Raw genomic sequence first — 25,816 nt, 5'->3', positions numbered from 1 at the left:
ATAAGCCACTGGCCAGACTTATTCAAAAGAATAGAGAAAGGACCCAAATTAATAAAATTATGAATGAAGGGGAGAGATCACAACCAATGCCAATGATATAGGAAAGATCATTAGAAACTTTTATCAACAGCTTTATGTCAATAAATTAAATGACCTGGAAGAAATGGATGCCTTCCTGGAAACCTATAAACTACCAAGACTGAAACAGGAAGAAATTAATTATTTAAACAGACCAATCAATTATGAAGAGATTGAAGCAGTGATCAAAAACTTCCCCAAAAACAAGAGTCCAGGGCCTGACGGATTCCCTGGGGAATTCTACCAAACATTCAAAGAAGAAATAATACCTATTCTTCTGAAGCTGTTTCAAAAAACAGAAACAGAAGGAAAACTACCAAACTCATTCTATGAAGCCAGTATTACCTTGACCCCTAAACCAGGCAAAGACCCCATCAAAAAGGAAAATTACAGACCAATTTCCCTGATGAATACGGACGCCAAAATTCTCAACAAGATCCTAGCTAATAGGATCCAATAGTACATTAAAAGGATTATTCATCAAGACCAAGTGGGATTCATCCCTGGGATACAAGGGTGGTTCAAAATTCGCAAATCAATCAATGTGATAGATCATATCAACAAGAAAAGCGTCAAGAACCATTTGATTCTCTCAATAGATGCAGAAAAAGCATTTGACAAAATACAGCATCATTTCCTGATTAAAACACTTCAGAGTGTAGGGATAGAGGGTACATTCCTCAATTTCGTAAAAACCATCTAGGACAAGCCTACAGCGAATATCATTCTCAACAGGGAAAAGCTGAAAGCCTTTCCCTTAAGATCAGGAACACGACAAGGATGCCCACTCTCGCCATTATTATTCAACATAGTACTAGAAGTCCTTGCAACAGCAATCAGACAACAAAAAGGGATAAAAGGTATCCAAATCGGCAAAGAAGAAGTCAAGCTGTCTCTCTTCACAGATGACATGATACTCTATATGGAAAACCCAAAAGACTCCACCCCTAAACTACTAGAACTTATAGAACAATTCAGTAATGTGGCGGGATACAAAATCAATGTTCAGAAATCAGTTGCATTTCTATACACGAACAATGAGACTGAAGAAAGAGAAATTAGGGAATCCATTTATTTACAATAGCACCAAAAATCATACGTTATCTCAGAATAAACCTAACCAGAGACGTAAAGGATCTATATTATAGAAACTACAAATCACTCTTGAAAGACATTGAACAAGACACAAAAAGATGGAAAAACATTCCATGCTCATGGATCGGAAGAATAAACGTAGTTAAAATGTCTATGCTACCCAGAGCAATATACACTTTCAATGCCATCCTGATCAAAATACCAATGACATTTTTCAAAGAACTGGAACAAACAGCCCTTAAATTTGTGTGGAACCAGAAAAGACCCCGAAATGCCAAGGAATTGTTGAAAAGGAAAAACAAAGCTGGGGGGGGGGGCATCACGTTGCCGGACTTCAAGCTATACTACAAAGTTGTAATCACAAAGACAGCACGGTACTGGCACAAAAACAGACACATAGACCAATGGAACAGAATACAGAACCCAGAAATGGACCCTCGGCTCTTTGGGCAACTAATCTTTGACAAAACAGGAAAAAAAATCCAGTGGAAAAAAGACAGTCTCTTCAATAAATGGTGCTGGGAAAATTGTACAGCTATATGCAAAAGAATGAAACTTGACCACTCTCTCATACCATACACAAAGATAAACTCCAAATGGTTGAAAGTCCTTGATGTGAGACAGGAATCCATCAAAATCCTAGAGGAGAACATAGGCTGCAATCCCTACGACATTGGCGAAAGCAACTTTTTTCATGACACATTTCTAAAGGCGAGAGAAACAAAAGAAAAAATGAACTTGTGGGACTTCATCAAGATAAAAATCTTCTGCACAGCCAAGGAAACAGTCAAAAAAACTAAGAGGGAGCCCACGGAATGGGAGAATATATTTGCAAATTACACTACAGATAAAAGACTAGTACCAAGATCTACAAAGAACTTCTCAAACTCAATACACAAGAAACAAATAAGCAAATCAAAAAATGGGCAGAAGATATGAACAGACACGTTTCCAATGAAGACATACAAATGGCTAACAGACACATGAAAAAATGTTCAAAATCATTAGCCATCACAGAAATTCAAATCAAAACCACATTGAGATACCACCTTATGCCAGTTAGAATGGCAAAAATGGACAAGGCAGGAAACAACAAATGTTGGAGAGGATGTGGAGAAAGGGGATCCCTTCTACATTGTTGGTGGGAATGCAAGTTGGTACAGCCACTCTGGAAAACAGTGTGAAGGTACCTTAAAAAGTTAAAAATTGAGCTACCCTATGATCCAGCCATTGCACTACTGGGTATTTACCCCAAAGATACAGACATAGTGAAGAGAAGGGCCATATGCACCCCAATGTTCATAGCAGTATTGTCCACAATAGCTAAATCGTGGAAGGAGCCGAGATGCCCTTCAACAGATGACTGGATTAAGAAGATGTGGTCCATATATACAATGGAATATTACTCGGTCATCAGAAAGAACGATTACCCAACATTTGCAGCAACATGGACGGGACTGGAGGTGATTATGCTAAGTGAAATAAGTCAAGCAGAGAAAGACAATTATCATATGGTTTCACTCATTTATGGAACATAAGGAGTAGGAAGATCGGTAGAAGGAAGGGAAGAATGAAGGGGGGTAAACAGAAGGGGGAATGAACCATGGGAGACTGTGGACACTGGGAAACAAACTGAGGGCTTCAGAGGGGAGGGGGGTGGGGGATTAGGATAGGCCGGTGATGGGTATTGAGGAGGGCATATATTGCATGGTGCACTGGGTGTTATATGGAAGTAATGATTCATGGAACATTGCATCAAAAACTGGGGATGTACTGTATGGTGACTAATATAACAAAATAAATATTATTAAAAAAAAGAAAATCTGGCATGTATGTATGTATGTGTGTATATGGAATGTGTATGGAATATTGTTCAGCCATAAAAAATAGTAAAACTTTGCCACTTGGTCAAGGACATGGATGGTCACTGAGGACATTTTTTCTAAGTGAAATAAATCATAAAGAAAAAGACAAATACCATATGATCTCACTTATAGGTGGATCTAAAAACAGAAACAAAAACCAACCAAAAAATAAAACAAAAATAAGCTCATGGATTTTGGTGGGGCAGGGTGGGGCAGGGGTAGGGGAAGAGAGTAAAATGGATGAAGGGGGTTAAAAGGTACAAACTGGAAGTTATAAAATAAGTTACAGGGATATAACGTACAGCATGATGACTACAGTTAATAACACTGATTAACATATTTGAAAGTTACTAAGAAAGTAGAATTTAAAAATCCTCATCATAAGAAAAAGAATTATAACTATGGTAGTGCCAGATGTTAACTGGATTTATTGTGGTGATCATTTTGTAACATTGATACAAACATTACATTATGTTGTACACCTAAAACTACTTATAATTTATATGTCAATTTAAATAATGAATATGAGTAGAAATTAACTAAACAATAAATAAATGTATCAGAGTTGATCAATAAATCAAGGGCTGGAAGTTTGAAAAACTAAAAGTACTTTTCATAAAGACCTAATGGAAAGTTAAAAAAGAAGAAAAACTATCTTAAGAAGCAGATTTCTCAGGGTGCTTGGGTGGCACAGTCATTGGGCGTCTCCCTTAGGCTCAGGGCGTGACCCCGGCGATCTGGGATCGAGCCCCACATCAGGCTTCTCCGCTGGGAGCCTGCTTCTTCCTCTCCTACTCCCCCTGCTTGTGTTCCCTATCTCAGTGGCTGTCTCTCTCTGTCAAATAAATAAATAAATAAAATCTTAAAAAAAAAAAAAAGAAGATTTCTCAATCCTCTCCCATGCTATATAGATGGACAACTATCATTGCAATCTTCAACAGAAAACTGGAGGTTTATTATTTCAGGAACATAAAACAGCATTTGTGCCCTGGGGACAGAGTTACAGTTAATGGCTCTGGTGACATACCACAAACATAGGAATAAAATAAGCACATACATGTGGGATGCTGAGCTGCTCATCTTTTGTCCAACTCTTCTCAAACATCAAGAGAAAATACTAGTAATAAAAATAATCACCCAGTAAGTATCACCAGCATTCTGAAAGAAATTTCAGTATAAAAAGATAAAGACCAAAAGAAACAGGAAAAAGTCTGGAAGAAGTGAAGAAATTCAAGAAGAAAAGTATACCTCCCCACCGCCCCACCCCACAAAAAACTACCATTAATATTAGGTGAGATATATTAGGTGAGCTGTAATTTACAGCTATCAAATTATAGAATGTTTTTAATAATAATAAAAAAATAACAAACTTTGAAAAAAATTGGTAATAGAAATGAACAAACGTATAAAGGTCAGAAATACAGTTCAGCAAATCTCACAGAATGTAGAACAAAATGACAGAAATATAAAACAAAATAGGAGACAAATACCAAAAGATTTATAGTCTAGTCCACTTGAAGTAAGTCAGAAAGATCCAAGAGAAGCTTATTTAAGAAACTGATAGAATAGGGGCACCTGGGTGGCTCAGCCGTTAAGCGCCTGCCTTCGACTCAGGTCATGATCCCAGGGTTCCCTGCTCGGCGGGAAGCCTGCTTCTCCCTCTCACAATCCCTTTGCTTGTGCCCCCTCTCTCGCTGTCTCTCTCTGTCAAATAAATAAATAAAATCTTAAAAAAAAAAAGAAGAAGAAACTGATAGAATAACTGATATGAATTAATGTGTCAAAAGAACTTCAGAAAATAGGGGAGTTTATGGTTGAAATAGTGGTAAGTACACAACAAATCTAAGCAAATGTAAAAACAAGACAAATTAAACTGAAGAAAAGCAAAAAAAAAAGTGTAATTGTATATTCCATCCCTGATATACCACATAGTCAAAATAATATAAACTTTAAATACATTCTTATTTGAAGGATGGATGAACAGATGGATGAAAGAAAAGGGGGGGGGGCAGAATGTAAGGGAACTTCTTGAGAGGAAAGAGAATTAAATCCTCACATTCCAGAGTTGAAAGTGAGCAGATTATGACTAAAAATAAAAAATCAAGACTAACAATATAAGAATAAATACAGAAAAGAAATAAAAACAGAGAAAGTTATTCCTGTTGGGTAAGGCAATAGGAAATAAGAAAATGGAAACTACCATTTGCCATAAAATACTTGCAGTATTAATCAAATCTTTAAATTACATGCAAGCATAACTTTATTTTAAAATTTAAAATTATAAAGTCTAAAACCCTGGGGTAATATTTCAAATGATGATGTCAAATTGACAGCTTATCTTTGCATTTTATAATGTTTAAAAGAATATATTCCATTTTCACATTTGGATAGTTTTATGATTTTAATTTTAATGACAATGACCATTTTATTCAGAGTGCCAGATTGAAACGTATTTTTCACGTTTGTGAAAAGGTATTTTTTTTTAAGTTAGAATGTAAACTGCTGATGTTACTAAGCACACTGCTGTCTTCTGTGGACTTTTTCTTGAGGGAAGGGGGAAATATCAAGTCTCTCTTCATAAAGGAAACAATGCATTGACACATTTTTCTCTGCCTTTTACTATAATACATATGTAATCTTTTCAATATATCTTATTTTTTTACCATCCATATATCTGTAGATAGCCAATGTTTAAATCCTTGAAATTAAAAATATTCACCGGTATATCTTTAAGTGGTTACCTATCCTTTATTATTTTCCCCGTGCTGCTTATTAAACCCTTTGACTCTGCAGATTCAGATCTCTCTTTGGTTCCGGAAATGTTCTTTTACATTAATTCTCACATCCTCAGATTTTAACTAAAATATCTTAATCTCAAAGAATCTTTTCTCATCTACTCTGCAAATTATGTTTTCATTCAAGCCCATACCTTAGCCTCATTCCATAGTTCCCTATGTCAGTCATTTCCTGATTGTTTCCTTTGTAGCACTGCCATGGACATGTCCATTTGTACTCTTTATCTGTTCACAGAAGGTATTACTTTATATCATGCCCAGAATTATGATTTTTATATAGAACTAGATGTTTTTAATTCTAGTTTAACTTGTGTTTAGGACTCAAATGGTCATAGAATATTTAATTTCCTTTGAGTTTTCATCCTGGTCAAGAGGAAATATTTTCCTGCTGAATATATTGTAAAGAGAGAGTGGGAAACACAAATAAAAATGGTTCTGATTATATCCCATAGATTCCAATTTTTCAAAGTAGTGGTTAGACACAAACTAGGTGGTTTCAGCATATTAAATGTCTCAATAGAGCTTAAGTCATTGATCATATAATTTGTTTTTCTTATTTCTTTAAATACAAAGCACTTAGTCATTTGAAATAGATCGATGGAAATAAACTCTATAGCCCAGATCAGCTAAACAATAGTTCTTTCCAGTTATTTCTAGTACTACAGTAATGGGTAGAATAATATCCCCACTGATTTGTTGTCGTGCCTGGGAATTACAATATGGAGCAGTCTGCTTTCTCACTGGGAAGAACACAAGCTTTTGCATTTCTTCCCAAGTGACCGAAGCTCTATGATGTAGTCATAAAAATGTAGTCTTCGGGCACCTGGGTGGCTCAGTTCATAGAGCATCCAACTCTTGATCTCAGGGTGGTGAGTTCAAGCCCCACATTTGAGCACAGAGCCTACTTAAAAAAAAAAAAAAAGTCTTCATTTCTAGAAACCAAAGAAAACAACAAAACTGTAGCAACTTAGTTAAGATTAAACAAAAATAATTTTATAAAATACAAATAAAAAGCTTTCTTAAATATCACACAAAATAATTAAAATAATTCTAGAGTATAAATGTCCCATGATTATATCTCATGAGTTCTAATTGTTCAAAATAGTGTTTACAAATATAAACTGTGGGGGTTTCAGCATATTCAAATGTGTCAGTAGAGTTGAAATCTATATGTTTCTTTTTAATTGTCTTTCCAGCCTTTTTTTTTTTTACTAAAATGCTTTTACTCAGGGTAGATGGCAAAATTAATTAAAAACCCTTAATGAGATGTATGAATAAATGTCCAATTCATTTTTTAAAATATTTATTTATTTATTTGAGAGAGAGAAAGAGTGTGAACGGGGGTAGGAGCAGAGGGAAAGGGAGAGAAACAGACTCCTCACTGAGCATGGAGTCTGATGGGAGGCTCAGTCTCCCTACCCTGAGATCATGACCTGAGCCAAAATCAAGAGTTGGAGTCTTAACTGACTGAGCCACCCCGGTGCCCGAAGCCAACTCATTTTTTTTAAGATAAGAGGTACTGAAAAATAAACAGGCATCACCAAAGCTGAATAATTATCTTCCTAAAACAATAGCTGTGATAACTATTTTACTCTGGTTCATAAAATATAGTCTTTGATTCTAGTCCCATTAGACCAAAAAAAAAAAAAATGTTCCCCACTCAACTACATTGCCCTTAATTACTAGTGTGTTGGAATAATAAGCAAATCACTATTTAGCTTCCAGGGGAAAAAAAGAAAACCTTATTAGAAATACATATGTATATATAGAGAGATTGTAACTATAATCAGTTAAAAATGCAGATTTTAGGGGCGCCTGGGTGGCACAGCGGTTAAGCGTCTGCCTTCGGCTCAGGGCGTGATCCCGGCATTGTGGGATCAAGCCCCACATCAGGCTCTTCTGCTATGAGTCTGCTTCTTCCTCTCCCACTCCCCCTGCTGGTGTTTCCTCTCTCGCTGGCTGTCTCTAACTCTGTCGAATAAATAAATAAAATCTTTTAAAAAAATGCAGATTTTAAAATTAAAAAAAACCAATTAATAAAATTGCCATGATACATAAATGGTTTCTCTTTAAGCAGGTAGCTGTAATAATAACTAGGAAAATGTAAGGCCTTTATGGTGCTATTTACCTGTATATAATTAACATTTATTCCTGTAAATTAAGCATTTCTGAAGATTCCATTTTTATTGTAAAAATGAGGGCCTGCAATGTGTCAGTTGAACAAATATACTCAATGAGTCAATATGATGCACTTTTTTAAAGAAAAAATATTTCTTGAAAAATATATAACCACTTTAAATAATTCGAATACTACAGAACTGAAATTAATATAAGCATGCATAAATCCCAGCACTTTTTTTTTTTTTGCATATGGATGTTCAATTGCGCTAGCACCATTGTTGAAAAGACTATCTTTCCTCCACTGAATTGCTATTACACATTTGTCAAAACTCATTTGGAGGTTTTTCTCCCCACTGGACCTCTTTGGCAGTATCCTGCAGGGGAATCAGAGAACAACCTGCTCCACCAGACTGAGATCTTTGTTCCACCAGAATGGAGATGGAATATCATCTCTCTCCTTTGGACATGGACACAATCAGGGAGGGAAATTGGAGGACTTCCTGCTTCTGCCGGGCTGGAGATGGACAGTTCCCTGGGGAAGTGTGTATAAGTGGTAGTTTCTATTGGTTGGAGAAGGATAAGTATTGTCAAAAAGGTTTTCTGTTGTTAGGCTATCCTTTTTTTAGTCCTTTGATTAAGAAGAACAGGCTTTTCTTGAAGCTTTTTTTATCTGTGTCCTGTTGGTACTTCCTGATTTCTGCAGCACACTCTGCAATATATAGGAGGCAATAAAGAATCCCAGGGAATTTGGGATTACTGTATTATTTGTATTTAGTATTATTTTTTCTTCATTTGTATTACTTTTTCATTCTGTATTTTAGAAATATGCAGCTTTATCCTCTACATATTTGATTGGACTTTCTGTAGTGTTAATTCTGTTTACTTGCTTCTATATGGATAATTCTTTTTCTTTTTCTTTTCCTGCAATGTATTTTTTCTAGGTCCTCTTCCTTAGAAATTATTATTTCTTTTTCTTTTTTGGTTCAACATAATATTTGTTTACTCATTATCCCTTGCCTTGTTTAATAGAGGTCACATCTTAGTCCTATTTAGAAACATAAATAGATCACACACACACACAGAGTTTTTTCTTGATCAGTAAAAGTGTGGCTTTTCCCCTGCGTGCAGTCCGTAAGGTGGGGGTCTTCTCCCTGTACTCATACAAGATGTGAGGGGGACAGGCTCTGGGTCAGTTCTGCTCGGGGCCTGAGGTCCCAACACCCCTAGAGTTGCCAGAAAAGCCCTCCTCCCTAATCTCAGCACCATGTGAGGCCCCTCACCTTAGTGCCCAGCCCAGGAGAGTAGGGAGGGGCCCTCCAACTAAGAGCTGGCCCTAGTGGCCTGTGACTGTCAATAAAGATTGTTTTTGTAAAGTTTTCCTAAAATTAATAATAATAAATAAATAAAAATAAAAGTGTGCTTTTCTTCTTAGTCTTCAATGTATTATTCCCTTTCAAACATCAGCTCCATTTTGGGTATTTTTAAAAATAACTATAAGTTTACTGTTTGTCATCAGGCATGATGCATAGCTTGGCCTTATCCATTGCTTGGTTTTAGATACTACCAGGATCTACCCCTCTGTTATCTCTATCAGAGAATTATTAATGTAATTCACTCAAATAAAAGGGTTTTCACCAGCCCTTACTGCTTTTTTTCTTTAAGCAGAAGAATGTATCTTCCAGAATATCTGAACAAAATCTGCATTTTTCCTTTGCAAAAATGCAAGAAAATGAAAAGGACTTTTTCTTAATTAGGGCTCTTCCTCAACCTACCCATACCAACAACACCTTATGCCCTTTGATGACACCACACAGCCCAAGGTGCAAAGTCCTAACGTTGTTCTCTTTAACTGCAACCTGGTGATAGATAGCCTTAGAATTAGAGTGCCAGGATGAATGATAAGACTATGGATGGCATTTGATATAGGAAAGAAAAGAGAGGTGAGAAGGAAGCTTAAGAAAAGATACCAAATTGGTTACTCAAAAGACTCGGAGTAACAACTGTGTCATTTTTTACTTTTTCCTCAAAATCTTCACCTTGAGGGAGGGGAAAAAAGTAGTTAAGACCAAAATTTTGTTTCCACTTCCAATATAATAATGGTGATTTCAAACTGAGAACTGTAAATATATCTCCAAATAAGTTTAACAATTAAAGTCATTCATCACTTTAACTGGTAAAGGTTTGCTGTATAACCTTACTGTTTTTCCATGGTAATACTGTTTACACTTTTGTTGTTCTCAAAGGCACTGTGATGAGAAAACAGGAGTAATTAAGTCAGGAGTTGTCATTCTAGTGCTATGTTAATTCAAAATTTAATGCACATACCAAAAGGAATATAATAGATGTGTTAGGATCTTTCATAAAAGTACATTACACAATTCAGATGCATGACTAAATTATTCCTTTTAAATACAAATGGGAGCCAGATTTTACATCTCTCCAAAAAGTCCCATTTTATACAGTAGCCCATTATTTTAGGTATGTTTATTGCTCTAAAAAATGTCATCATTGTAGTGGAGCCAGGCAGATAAGCAGAAATTAATTTAAAACCTATCATGTCCTGACAAAACATATCAATACAAAAAAAAATTTTAGGAGACAAAAAGAAATGTAACTTTGGATATTGTACTGCCATGGTATCAAAATTCGGTAATAATTTAGCAAATAACAGTAAATTGAGTTTTACCTATTAACATAAAAATGTGAGAAAAGGCACAGGGGTTGAATTAATGCATGAATAATAGAGAGGGGGAGCCTAACATGAAACAAAAAATAAGAATAAAAGTTTGTGTGGATCCCAATATATATTCAGTATTAGAGACAAAAACTGTTCTTGTAATTTGCCATTTGAGAGCAGCAAGTAAATATTATTATTATTTTGCATTAATGAAAACATGTAAAGTGATTGGAGCAGAGAGAGTCTTGGTACAAATGATTGCCCAAAATTTTACACTTTATATCCAAACATAAGAATAAAACACTAATAGTACATTTCATTATTAAATGATTACATAGTCTTGGCATTTTAATTTGATTCATGGAATCAAGCGTATGTAAGCAGTGGACTTTGTATATTCTAGTAACTTCAATGAATTCCTTTTTAGACTGTCTTTTAGGTACAAAATCTGGAAATAGATTAAGAATGTATGCATTTTAGAAAAATATTTGATAAAATATTGACATGTCTGTAGGCAGCATGACACTTTCCAATGAACTACTGACAGCTAGAGAGCTTCATCAACCCAGTTTGCATTCAGCTGTTTCAAATGGCATAAATTCTCCACAAAACGGCATAGATACATTTATCAATTTCCACAGGATGTGAATTACAGATTCTGTTTAAGAATATGTTAAGCATGCAAACTAAAAGAAAAAAATGAGCTCACAGTAGAATACTACTCATTTTATATTCTCTAAAATACTTGCTAAGCATTCCAATTTAGTAGTTAATGCCAAATTACTGGATTAATTAGTATGGCAAAGGTAACAATATTGAAGAATAGCTTTTATGATATGTAAAATCGTAATAAATCTAATTTTATATTATATATTTAAGAGGTCCTTCTCCACACTTTTTGTTGCCTGGCTAAATTCTGATAGGAAAATACTGTTATCAATTTTCAGCTTTTTTTTCACCAAATCCTGTGTCGTTATGACAGAGATTACTTGTTTTTCACCAAAATCCTTTCTCCAATCATTCCATAAAAACAAACAAAAAACCAAAAACAAATGAACCTGTAGCTGCAAGACATACCACTGCTTACCTAAACTATCAATTTTCAATTCTAGCCTTCCTTGTAGTTAGAAGTGGTGAATAAATCTTTGCTAACTGAATGTAAACCAAAGTGATATCTGTCACTTCCATGTCTGGATGTTATAAAAAGAGTATGTCAATCTCATACTTGCTTTCCTCTCCTTGCCAGTGCAACTCAGACATGGCAGTGACCCAACTTCAACCACCCAAATAACAACAGCGCCCTAGTACAGGGTTTGGCAAACTGCAGCCTATAGGCCAAATCTCTCCCTCTGCCTGTGTTTTTAAAAATTTTATTGGAACTCATCCACGCCCAATCATCACATAGTCTATAGTTACTTTTCCACCATGACAGCTGAGTTGAATAGCTGCACCAGATACCACATACCTTGGAAAGCCCAAATGGTCTACATTCTGTCTCTTTACAGAAAAAGTTTACAGGCCTGTGCCCTAGAGAACAGAACAACAGTATGGAAGCAGCCTGGGTCCCTGAATGAGCACAGTGATTGAGCAGAACTGCACACTGTCTTGTACTCCTCCCTCCAGGAGTGTTACATGAGAAATTTTTTTTTTTTAAGCCATTATGTTATTGGGTCTCCTAACTACCAGTAACTTGATGTTTTCCTACACTAAGCCACTCCAGGAAAGATACGAACATTGGTAAGGAAATAATGTAATAGAAATCACCAAAATATAAGCCTAAATATCTAATCAACAGTGTCCTAACTCTATGACATGACTCTACTTTTTTCTGGGGAATTTTCCTCTTTCAGAATAAATAGCCTAGAGACAAACATACTATTTTACAAATTAGAATAAAGTACATTGTTGGATTTTACAATAGCTCTTTATAGAAAATCTCCTTGAATTTATAATTCATATGAAGGTAATATAATTAACTAGTGTCATAAGTATTATGCGTTCATGACCCAAATGTACAGACTGTATACAATAATAAAAATTGTTACAAAAACCTATTTACATGCTAGTCATGTTTGTTGCTTATTTGTAAATAATATAGTCTCTCATTAAATTAAGCAAAAATAATTTATTAATATTAATTTAGACAATCTCTAGGAAGGAGAAAAAGGCTCAGAAAGTCACCGGGAGGAGAAAGAAGCTGATCAGCCAGAGCTATGACCAATTATCATTCACTTAACTTTTCTAGTGAAGATATCCGCTGCCAACCTTCAACACCAGATTGCATACCTTGTACCATGGGCAGTGCTTAAAATGGACGCTGGATGCTATCAGCAATCATGCTACTGTTTCTCATGAAAACTACATGTTGCTGCTTCCACTAGTAGCAACATTTAGCCACAAATCTAATTTTCATAGTTCCTGCTTCTTTGCATCACTAAATATGCATACAAGTCAGAGGTAAGGATCTCTGAAGATAAGTAATTTTTGTGTAATCTAGTTGAGAGAGGCAACTAGGGAAGTAAATATCTAGTCATTTTTTGTTTCCTATAATTAGAGTCAAATTCTCTCCTTGTATATATACAGATTCCCCAAAATATGTTGGGAAGCCAAAAAGAAAAGGGAAATGTCCTAAGTATCCACACTTTGGCTTTACAATGTCAATATAAACCTTCCCTCCTATTGTTTCACTCCCCCGAAGCTATATTCTCAGTAACATAATTCAATCATCCTCCAGCAATACGAAGTGTACCTCAAGGCTAATTAACTCCACATTCATCTTCAAGCCCACTATCTCTGGGTGACAGTCATTCTTTCTTTAGCTCCTTCCACTCAAACATGAAATAAAAAAATTCTTTACATATATAGATATTACATAAATTATATCTAAGAGATATGTATGTATAATACACACATGAATCCATCTATATGATATATATGTATGATAATGCAGCAAAATTATATGATACCATGTTTATCTCCCTCTCTGGTTTTCTTATTTCATTTTTTCCTCTCTTCCCCTATGATCCTCTGCCTTGTTTCTTAAATTCTGCATATCAGTGAGATCATATGATAATTGTCTTTCTCTGATTGATTTACTTCACTTAGCATAATACCTTCTAGTTCCATCCACCTTGTAAATGGCAAGATTTTTTTCTTGATGGCTGTGCAATATACCATTGTATATATATACTACACTTTCTTTATCCATTCATCTGTCAATGGACATCTGGGCTCTTTCCATAGTTTGGCTATTGTGGACATTGTTCCTATAAACATTGGGGTGCAGGTGCCCCTTCAGATCACTACATTTGTATCTTTGGGGTAAATACCCAGTAGTGCAATTGCTGGGTCATAGGGTAGCTCTATTTTCAACTTTTTGAGGAACCTCCATACTGTTTTCCGGAGTGGCTGCACCAGATTGCATTCCCACCAACAGTGTAGGAGGGTTCCCCTTTCTCCGCATCCTAGCCAACATCTGTCATTTCCTGACTTGTTAATTTGAGCCATTCTGACTGGTGGGAGGTGGTATCTCACTGTGGTTTTGATCTGTATTTCCCTGCTGCTGAGTGATGTTGAGCACTTTTTCATGTGTCTGCTGGTTATTTGGATGTCTTCTTTGCAGAAATGTCTGTTCATGTCTTCTGCCCATTTCTTGATTTCCCCAAATAATCTTAATGCCAGTTCTTAACTGTTGCTTCTTCAAAGCCCATAATGATATAGAAAAAAAAAAAAAGATAGCTCATAAGTAAAGGTAGACACATTTCTTAGGCCTGATCTTCTAGGCAAAGGGAAAGTAAAGAGATCTATATCCCTGAAGTTCTGCCTATGGAAAAATTTCCTGACCCAGTGTCCTGGACCTTTTTCAGAAGATTTAAACATGTTGGGGGGCACCTGGGTGGCTCAGTCAGTTAAGCATCTTCCTTCTGCTCAGGTCATGATCCCAGGGTATTGGGATCAAGCCCCATGTCAGGCTCCCTGCTCAGTGAGGATTCTGCTTCTCACTCTCCATCTGCCTCTCCCCCGGCTCATGCTCTCTCTCGCTATCACTCTCTCTCTCCCAAATAAATACATAAAATCTTTAAAAAATTTTTAAAAAGATTTCAACATATTGGAAAAAGGCATCTGTGGGGCACAATAGGAATCAATGCTCTAGCATCCTTTAGTTGACTTTACATGTATTTTTTTTTTAATCTATGAAAACTTTTGGCCCATCCTATAATAATAATACTTACATTTAGAATGAGAAAATAAATGGAATAATTCTATCTAAAAATGCCTTTTCCAACTATACTACCCAATTTAGGAAATTTGGAAATAAGCCTGGTATTATTATGGGGTTTTACTGGCATTACTTTGAATCAGACTTGTATAAAACTCTTTTTAGTAATTTCTGCATATGCATTCACAAGGAAAGGGTCCTTCTGGATCTGCAGGAATTAGTGTTAGTCTCCCATAATTATGGACACATCTGAATATTTTGGTTTCCTTAGTTCATAGATACTCTAGTAATTATTCTTAGAAGCCTGGAAAAGCAATAAGGAATATTTACAACGTACAATAACAATGTTAATGAAGTATTATCCTTCCCCAGTTGTATAGTATTTTTTTTTTAATGTGGCTGTCCAGGTATTCCAGCACCATATGTGGAAGAGGTAATCTCTGCTCCATTGTATTACCTTTGCTTCTTTGTCAAAGATTAGGTGACTATGTTTATGTGAATATATGTGAGTATATTATTGGGCTCTCTAGTCTTTCCATTGAACTGTTTATTCTTTCACCAATATGGCACTGTCTTGATTACTACAGCTTTATAATAAATCTTGAAATTGGATAGTTACATTGCTCTTTGTTCTTTGTTTTTTAATATTGCATTGGCTATTCTGGGTCTTTTGCCTCACCATATAAGTTTAGAATTGGTTTGTCAATACCTCAAAAAAACTTGCTGGAAATTTGATTGTGATTCACTGAATCTGTAGATCAAGTTGGTAAGAACTGACACCTTGAAAGTCATCCTATCCATGAACATGGAATATCTCTGCATTTATTTACTTCTTCTTCAATTTTGTTCATCAAGGTTTTGTAGTTTCCCTCATACAGACCTTTTACATTGTTGAATTTATACCTATTTTTTGGGGGGGAGTGCTAATGTAAGTGGTATTGTGTTTTTAATTTCAGATTCCACTTGTTCACTGCTGGTATATAAGAAAGAGACTTCTGTATGTTAACCTTGTATTCTACAACATTGCTATAATTGCTTTTTAGTTCCAGGAGTTCTTTTGTTGATTCTTTTAGAATTCCTACATATTGGACCCTGTTATCTGTGAATAAAAATGGTTGTATTTGTTCCTTCTCAATGTGTTTATCTTTTATTCTTTTCTTGTCATACTGCATTATCTAAGACTTCCAGCATGTTGAAAAGGAGTGGTGAGAGGGAACATCCTTGCATTGTTAGTGAACTTAACAGAAAAATTCTAGTTTCTCCCCAATTAAATATGATATTAGCTGTAGTTTTATTTTATATATTCTTTTCCAAATTGTGGAAGTTCCCCTCTGTTCTTGGTTTATTGAGTTTTTATCATGAAGGCATGAAATATTGTCACATGCTTTTTCTGCAACTATTGATAGAATCATGTGACTTTTCTTTTTTCAGCCTGTTGATGTGATGGATTACTTTATTTGATTTTCAAGTGTTGAAACTGTCTTGCATACCTCCAATATATCCCACTTGTGGGGTATAATTCTCTTTTACTTCTTTGAATTTGATTTGCTAACATTTTGTTGAAGATTTTCACATCTATATCCATGAGAGATACTGGTGTGTAGTCTTCTTTCCTTTCAATGTCTGGTTTTTGTTTTAGGATAATGCTGGCCTCTTAAAAGGACTTACAAAGTATTCCCTCCACTCCTATCTTCTGAAAGAGATTGTGAAAAATTGATATGATTTGTTCCTTTAATACTTGGTAGAATTTGCCAGTGACTCCATCTGGGATGGGGCTCCTTTTTATACCTGATAAGGAGAGTTTTGTAGATCTATTCAAGGAAACGTAAGCTTCTTAAAAAACATTGTACATATTAAATATATTCCCACACCTATATTTCCTTATACCTTGGGATTTTTTTTCCCTTTATATAATGTCAAGCAATATCTGAAACTCCAGGTCTATCATTATCCTGTCACTGTTGAATCAGGGTTTTAGTCAGCCATTAAAGCAAATGAGCTGTAGGGCCCTTTCCACTAGAACTTCATGCTATCAAATAAATTTTTATATTTAGGGAGCCTGCAAAACAAAAACAAAACAGAAGATCAAAATCCTCTAGAAAACTGAATAGTATGAGAGACTTACATCATAATATTCAATATGGCCCAGATACAAATAAAAATTACTCAACATTAAAAAATAAACAGGCAAATAAACAAAACTACCACACACACAGGAAAATTGAAGAGTCTGGTTCTAGGCCAAAGCCTATGTGTGATCTTTCAAGGCTAACACTGGCCTATTAGAAAGACTTTATCAGGAAGGTCTCATTGAGGAAAACTGTCTTCCTCACACTAGACTTTGGGCACAGCAAGTGCACTACAGTCTCTGAAAGGACTTGTATCAAGGACTCAGGAGCTGACAGCTCATGGTCTTACACAGAACTGCATTGTAAAGCTAGGTACCTCCATTCAGGGACCTCCTTACATGTGTGAGTGTATTGGGGGAAAGCCAAGGCCTACCCCAGGTGCCTCTACCAAGATCTTATGTGGAGGAGAAAGGTGGAAGCTTTGAAAACATCTTTTCTCAGACTCAGTACTCTTTCACTCTGAGTCCTTCTCTTCTTCCTCCCAGGTATATAAAGAGCTTGAACCTTTCATTTGGACTCCCTCAGCAGTGAACAAATCCTTATGTCTGAGCTGATCCACTTGACTCTCACCTGATGCTGTTCTGTGGGGAAGAATGGAGCATGAGGGAGCCAGTGTTATTTTCCTGTTTGGTCTCTTGCTTATACTATTACAGCAAATGATTAAAGACTTGACAGCTACCTTCATTTGGGCTTGTTTTACTGGCCACCTAGACACCTGGCAGCCCAGCTCTTTCCAGCTCAGCTCTTGATAATTCTCTAAGGAAAAGACAATCAACAAATGCCAATCCTGTGATGACAAAAACTTCAACATGGCTATTACCAAGCAACTTGAGACAAATGTAAATATTGAAATGAAAGGAAAGATAGGAGTTCTCAGCAGAGAAATAGAAACTGTAGAAAAAAGTAAAATGAAAAATTTTGAACTGAAAAATATAATATTCAAAATAATATGTTTGCTAGATAAGCTTAATAGCCTATCCAAAGAGGGAAGTAATAGTGAACTTGAAGATTGAGGAATATAAATTATCCAGTCTTAATAATGGAGAGAAGAAACATTGGAAGGACAAAAAAGAAGAAAAATAGAGCATCAGACCAGACTGTAGGACAGTACCAAAAGGTCTAATATTTGTATCACTGGAGTCCTAGCTGAAGAGCAGAAAAATGGTACAGAGTAATATTAGAAGAAATAATGGCTCAAAACTTTGCAAATTTAGGAAAAAAAAATACACATTCAAGAAGCTCAGAAAACTCCAAACAGAATAAAGTCACCCAGATACATCATCAAAAAACTGCTAAAAATCAAAGATAAAAGAAAAAAAATGAAAGCAAACAGAAAAAAAATTATATAGTACATATAGGGGAGCAACTATTAGAATGACTATAGTTTCCTGCCAGAAACTATGAAATTCAGCAATATCTTTAACCTGTTGGGAGAAAAATGAATTAGCAAAAGTAGCAACCAAGAATTCTATATCTTTCAGGTATGAAAAGGTAAATAAAAAATATTTTCAGGGACGCTTGGGTGGCTCAGTTGGTTAAGCATCTGCCTTCTGCTCAGGTCATGATCCCTGGGTCCTGGGATCCAGCCCCAGGCTCACAGGGAGCCTACTTCTCCCTCTCCCTTTGCACCTCCCTCCTCTTGTGTGCACATATGCGCTCGCTCTCTCTCAAATAAATAAGTAAAGTATTTTTTAAAAAGTTATTTTCAGAAGCATAAAAAATAAAAGAATTTGTCAACAGCATACCTTCTCTCAAAGAAATACTAATCTAAATTCTTTGGGCTAAAGAAAAATGATCAGAGGGAAGTTGGAAATTCAGGAATGAACAGCAACAGAAATGGCAAATATATAGGTAAACACAATATATTTCTACTATTAAAATTTTAAATATACATATAACTAGTGAAACAAAAGTTATAATATTGTCTACTGCATTTTTCAGTGTATATAGATGTAGTATATATGTCAACTATACAATGTGGGGAGGATAAAAGGGGCTTATATGGTTGTAGATTTATATATCTATTTGCAGTGGTAAATATAAATTCTAGGTAGACACTGAAGGACTAGATGCAACAATGTACAACAATCACACACACACAAAATACAAAGAGAGCCTAAAATCCAATAGATAAATTAAAACTGACTACTAGAAAATATTTAAATAATCTAAACATGACAAGAAAGTGGAACAGAGGGACTGAAAAAAGGAGGGAGAGGGAAACAGTAAAAACTAATAAAATAATAGACCTAAATCCAACCATATCAGCAATTATATTAAATGGAAACAGTTTTACAGTTTCTTATTAAGCATATATTTACAGTATGATATAGAAACCCCACTCCTAAGTATTTAACGGAGAAAAGTAAAAACTGTGTTCACAAAAACTTGTATGTAACTGTTGCTAGTAGTTTTATTCATAATCATCAAAATCTGGAAACAATTCAAATGTCCTTCAACTGGTGAAGACATTTAAAAAAAATTTGGTAATCCATACAATGGAATACTACTCAGAATAGGAAGGAACTAAATATTGATAGATACAACAACAAAATTTATTATGCTAAGTTAAGGAAGCCGGACTCAAAAGTCTATATATTGTATGATAACATTTTTCTGAGATTTTGGAAAAGGCAAACCTATGGAAACAATGGACAGTCACCTTAAATTGGGAGTGAGGGGATGGACTGATTATAAAGGAGAATCGTGAGGGATTTTTGGAGGGTATTAAAACTGATCTGTATCTTCAGTATGGTGGTAGTTACATGACTCTGCATTTGTCAAAGCTTAACAAACTATATACCATAATAATTAAATTTTATGTAAAGTAAAAACAATTATTAAAAAAAACAGTGCCCTGCAGGAATATTCAATAAATGTTAGTTATCATTGTTATCATCCCCATAATAATGTTCTAATGCATTTAAACATGGAATGACATGTAGTCTAACCATATCTATAAATTGACCTCCAACTAAAATTATGTTCTTCTCTGCTTTCCATTCCCACATGTATTTGTTCAAATTTTGCTTATTTAAATGTCTTGAAATACTTTTGTGAGGCAAGCCTTCTCGTTTTGCTCTTGACTTTATAATTTGACCATCAGAGAACTGAGGTCCTGGCTCTAGTTTTTTTTTTTTAATAATTTTTATTTTGTTATATTAGTCACCATACAGTACATCCCCAGTTTTTGATGCAATGTTCCATGATTCATTATTTGCATATAACACCCAGTGCACCATGCAATATGTGCCCTCCTTAATACCCATCATCGGCCTATCCCAATCCCCCACTGAAGCCCTCAGTTTGTTTCCCAGAGTTCACAGTCTCTCATGGTTCATTCCCCCTTCTGTTTACCCCCCCTTCATTCTCCCTGACTCTAGTTTTGTGTACAGAAGTAATGAGCGGTATTAGAAAAGGAAGGTTAGTAAAAAGATTTTGGGAAGGAGGAAAATTGGTTTTCCTTCACATACAATTTGCTTACATTAAGTTACTGCACAAACTTCAACAAATGCAAGAAACCATTCCTGAATAACAAGGTACCAGTTGTTGAGGTGACAATCCCCTTGGGGGACTGGAAGAGGAATTATCCGAAGCCCCGATTCCAATTTTTAGTATCTCCTTTTATCTTTTATTAAGCACCCTCAATTTCATTTTTAAAACCTTGTGAAAATGCAAATCCCACTAAGATTGCAAATTGGCAACAAACCAATTCAGTCTTTTCATATGAATTTTGGTGGCCTTGGCACTATGACTGCATGAATTAAGAGAATTATAGAAGTTCCTGGAATGTAATCTGTGTCTTGAGATTAAACTGTAGGTGTTTGAATTTGTCTTTCTCTTTCTCCTGGTAATCTATAAATATTAGAGGCATCTAGTCTACCTCCAATCCTTACATTCCCCTCCTCTACAAATAGTTGTGTTATGACATTGTTATTGTTTTATTACTAGTTTTCATCAATGGCCACTTGATCTGTCAAAGTCCTTCCTTAATTGTGTCCTTTAATTCCAGACGGCTATACATTATTGTTTAATTTGTTGTTTTATTACTGCCTGATATATGCTGCCAAATTCTAATTATGTAATACTTGCTGGATTTTTAGTTGCTCTCAGTCCCAACTGGGGCCAAATAATCAATTTTATACTACCAATTAAAAAAAAATCTGTGTGCAACCAGCAATCATTCCTGGTACCTAAATCTCTATTATATCAGTTTTAGGAATTTCAAGATATGCAAGCTGATTTTCACTTGAAGTGGAAAAATTGATTCTGATTTGAAGCAGGAAATAAAAAATTCAATGAATCTCTGAGAAATCTGGAGAAGTAGGGTGCCCTAATTTCCAGAGTTCAGAAAAAAATTTGAAAAATACATACTAAGTACCTAAAATTACAAAATACAGACAAATGAACAAATACAGAAGTGAACAAATATTAGAATATATCTACATGTGACTTTGGTCAAAATTGCAATTTTGATCAAGGTCAAGGAAATATTTCAGTCTTTATTTCGTAACTTCTATTACTAACACTCTCATGATAAAAGGACAAGATTATCACTTCTGAGGCTTTTTATCTAATAATGCTTTTTAAGCACAATTCATCTGCTTTTATTTTATATTCCATTTCATTTAAGCAGTCTTCTTTTTTTTTTTTTTTAAGATTTTATTTATTTATTCGACAGAGATAGAGACAGCCAGCGAGAGAGGGAACACAAGCAGGGGGAGTGAGAGAGGAAGAAGCAGGCTCATAGCGGAAGAGCCTGATGCAGGGCTCAATCCCGTAACGCCAGGATCATGCCCTGAGCCGAAGGCAGACGCTTAATCCCTGTGCCACCCAGGCGCCCCCATTTAAGCAGTCTTCTAAAAAAAGCTTATAAAAAGCTGTTTTATTAAAAAAAATTAATAGAGGTAAAGAGTATTTGTGGGTAGGAGACAGGGTCCCAGAAATAACTTTCAAATTCTATTAATTAATTAATTAATTAATTAATAATTGTGCATACGAACAAAGGAGGGGCAGAAGGAATGGGAGAGAGAGAATCTTAAGCAGGCTCCATGCCCAGTGCAGCCACAGAGGCAGAGCTCCAATTCAAGATCCTGAGATCATGACCTGAGCCAAAATCAAGAGTCGGATAATGCTCAACTGACTGAGCCACCCAGGTGCCCCAGTGACTTTCAAATTCTAAATGCTGCTAATATTTGATTATAACCCATGAAAATATTTGACTAGCTTATTTCACATACACATATTATTATAATACAATCTTAGCTATTATAAGAGCAAAAATAGATATCCAAAGGGTATAGATACTACAGTGAAAGGAGAAGAACTTTTTGTCCATAAGATGTTAGGATGCTTACTAAAAAGATTACTCTTAAGCTGGAGCAAGTACTTAGCAATACAGTCGTAACTAAGAACATAGATTCTGGAAATTTACTTTGGGTGCAAATATTAATTCTACCACTGTTACGGACTCAATATTTGTGTCCCTCTAAAATTCATATGTTGACATCCTGACTCCCTGATATGAGGCCATTAGTTATGGCCTTTAGGAGGTGATTAGGTCATGAAGGTAGAACTCTCAGAAACAGGATTAACATCTTTATAAAAGAGACCCCAGAGAGGTTTCTTGACCCTTCTACCATCTGTGAACATAATGTAGACAGACGTAATGAACCAGGAACTGGGCTCTCACCAAGACAGTCAGCTAGCACCTTAACCTTGGACTTCCCAGCCTCCAGAACTATGAGAAATAAATGTTAAGCACCGCCCCCCCCCCGCCCCATCTATGGTATTTTTATTGTAGCAGCCCGAACAGACTAAGGCAGCCACTAGCCAGCTGGGTGACTGCCAACTAGTTCTTAACCTCACTGTGCCTCAGTTTCCTTACCCATAAAATGAAAAGGGTAATAATTATTTCATCAATTTCTTTGAGGATTGAATGATGTAACAAATGTAAAGCCCATACAGTAATGCCTAGAATTGAGTAAGGGGCAAATAGTTATCATGAAACAGAAGTGGAACTTGTGTTTTGGCATGTGGACAATGGAGAAGGGATACTGTGAGCCATATCACAAACAGGAAAAAGCAAGCCATTTGAAGAACAGGAATCACTGCTGTTTTCCTGGAATGAAGTGCAAAATTTTAGTAATAAATGACCCTGGGAGTACAGGGAATATAGGGAGGATGTTGACAATCAAAAGGAATTAATTTTATGTTCAAGGAGAGCTAGTGAAGATATTTAAGCCTGCAAATTACATGGTGGTAGTAGTGACTGTTATGGGACTATTAACCTCATTAAAAAAAAATGTACGGTAATTACAAAATAAATGTTTTTTTCAGTCATACAGTTTGAGCATAATATTAACTGAATCTTACTTGATATAAAAGGTATCTAAAATATGGGGTACCCTGCAAACCAAACTGCAAAATCACAAATAGGAGCAAATTGTAACCTTTCTCTTAATATCAAAATCTCTAGCTCAGGAAGAAGTAATTCAAATTTCTGACAACACAAAATGCAAAGATGCCCAATATAAAAATATATACAACACCCAAATGCTTACAATCTATAAAATCCTAAGTTTAAAAGTTGATATCACTGCAAAGGACACAGAATACCTAGCCTTTAGGAAATAGCAGATTTACAGGCAAGAAGATAATGAGTTACTTGAGACAACTATAAAAAAACATTAGAAAATAATATAATCTTTTAACAAGAGATCTTTTAAAATTCACTGATTAAACTTAGAAGACTATTTATTGAATGCCATTTTAAAATTAATAATTGAATGTTTTTCCATATCCTGAAGGAGGACTAGGTCCACATTAACCATAGTCAATAGGATCATCTATTATTTACTAGTCATATTGGATGTTCCAATCACTTGGCCGCCTTCAGGCATATTTCTAATGGAAAGAAGGATACTATAGGGTTTCAAAGCAGTCTTAATTTGCAGATTTAATACGGAAATTCAAAGCTAAGTTGCTTACAAAAACAATGGTTTTATTACATATTAATCTAAATACCACTTAGAGTAGAACTTGCAAAAAAACATTTCTGTGTTATTCTGTTCATATAGCCACATTTAACAATAAATAATATGAGCTAAAAAAATTCAAGGACCAATTACATCCTGAATGTCAGTCACCTGGGAAAGCTGTAAGTTATAGGCCTGCAGGGTAAATGTCAAGTGGATGTGTTTGGAATGTAGCCATACCTGATTAGCAAATCTGGTTTCAGCATATTCAATTGCCAGGCAAATGTAATTTTCCCTGTATTCCTAAAACATAATGGTAGAAAATAGGGTATTCTACAAATCCTAGACAATCAAGACAGTGGGGTAAGGAGTCAATTCCAATTAATAAACACTTACTAGATATCTAAAATTGTAAAATAAATGGGCTAAATTTTGTCAAATCCTTTTATAAAATTTCCTTCACAGCCGTGTCGGCTCTATATTTAAATTTTTGAATTTTTCACATATATTGACCATATTTATGATCAGATACTTGATGTGCCTCCTTAAATTGCAAACTATTTATTTATATGTCTTCTCTCCTTAACTGGAATTTAAAAATGTTTGCCAGTTAGGTGAGCCATTACTATTGTATGTCTGCAGTGTTTCCCTTTGCCTTGTGCAATGCAACATATAAAGTAGATGCTAAAAGAACTCTTAATTAAGTGAATTAATGAATAGATATCTAATTCTTACAAGTATGAAACATACTTGCACAATAGACAACTTCATGAAAAATACCTAGAAACTTTTCTGGACTCAGAAAATGAGAATAGGATTTTTGATGCATTGAAGGGATGTATATTAATAGGCTTTTCACAGGAACCAAGGTAAGACCTATGAATAAGATTGGTGTCATCCAAAAGTGACACTATTAATTTGGCTGAGAAAGCTTGATACGCTTGAAGCAAGCAGTAAATGATTGGCTCTTTCCTATTGACAGTGATAATAAGAAATATTAAATATTAACTCTAGGAGTCAAGATTTAACTATTCATATGCTGTATTGCAAAATGATCTTTGGTGCAGTATCTTTATGAACATGTTAGAAGTGTAAAAATATTGTTGTCACCCCCTGAAAATACTGTGTGAAGGGCAATCTAGTTATTTATGGATTATTCCAAACTGTGAATCCCTAAATGATAATCTAATTCCTGACATTAAATTCTCTAATGAATGCTATGTAGTTTTATAACTTCTCGAAAAGCTAGTGAATTTGTATTCTTATATTTATGGCTTAAAAAAACAGAATAATGTACAAAATGTATTTAGTATGTCCATAACATTTTTATGCAGATATACTTTCATTATTTTTGCATAATGTAATCATTCCAAAATAGCATTTGTTAGGGTGTTTCACAAATATCTTTTTTTCAGTTTTTCCTTAGAAGGAGGAGAAGGATGTAAAAGAGGAGGAAGTGTAAGAACAGTGACATTTCTAGGACTTCATTGCTCCATGTCCACTGAAAAAGTAGCTGTTGCCCTGAAGTCATGGTCGGGCCCATGAAATAGGCACATCATGAAACATAACGTGCACCCAAAAATATAAAGTCATACTTTATCGGTACAATGCCTTCCTCAAATTTCCCCCTCATTTTAAATGAGAAAGTAAATTTAATTTTTGTAGACTTCTATTTACCCCAGGTGAAAGATCTTTTTGAAGTAAAATTATATCCAAATTTTTCTATTTTCCCCCAATCTATCCTTTAAATATTGTAAGGTAACAAAGCCCATACCTATGACTATATCAGGAATATCTCTGTGATTACAAAAGCCACTTTTCAGTGTTAAAAGAGGTCAGCTTTCCCCAATGTACAATATA

Source organism: Ursus maritimus, unplaced genomic scaffold (assembly GCF_017311325.1).
Source record: "Ursus maritimus isolate PB19 unplaced genomic scaffold, ASM1731132v1 scaffold_11, whole genome shotgun sequence".
In the NCBI taxonomy this organism is placed as follows: Eukaryota; Metazoa; Chordata; class Mammalia; order Carnivora; family Ursidae; genus Ursus; species Ursus maritimus.
This window is presented reverse-complemented; position numbering follows the sequence as displayed.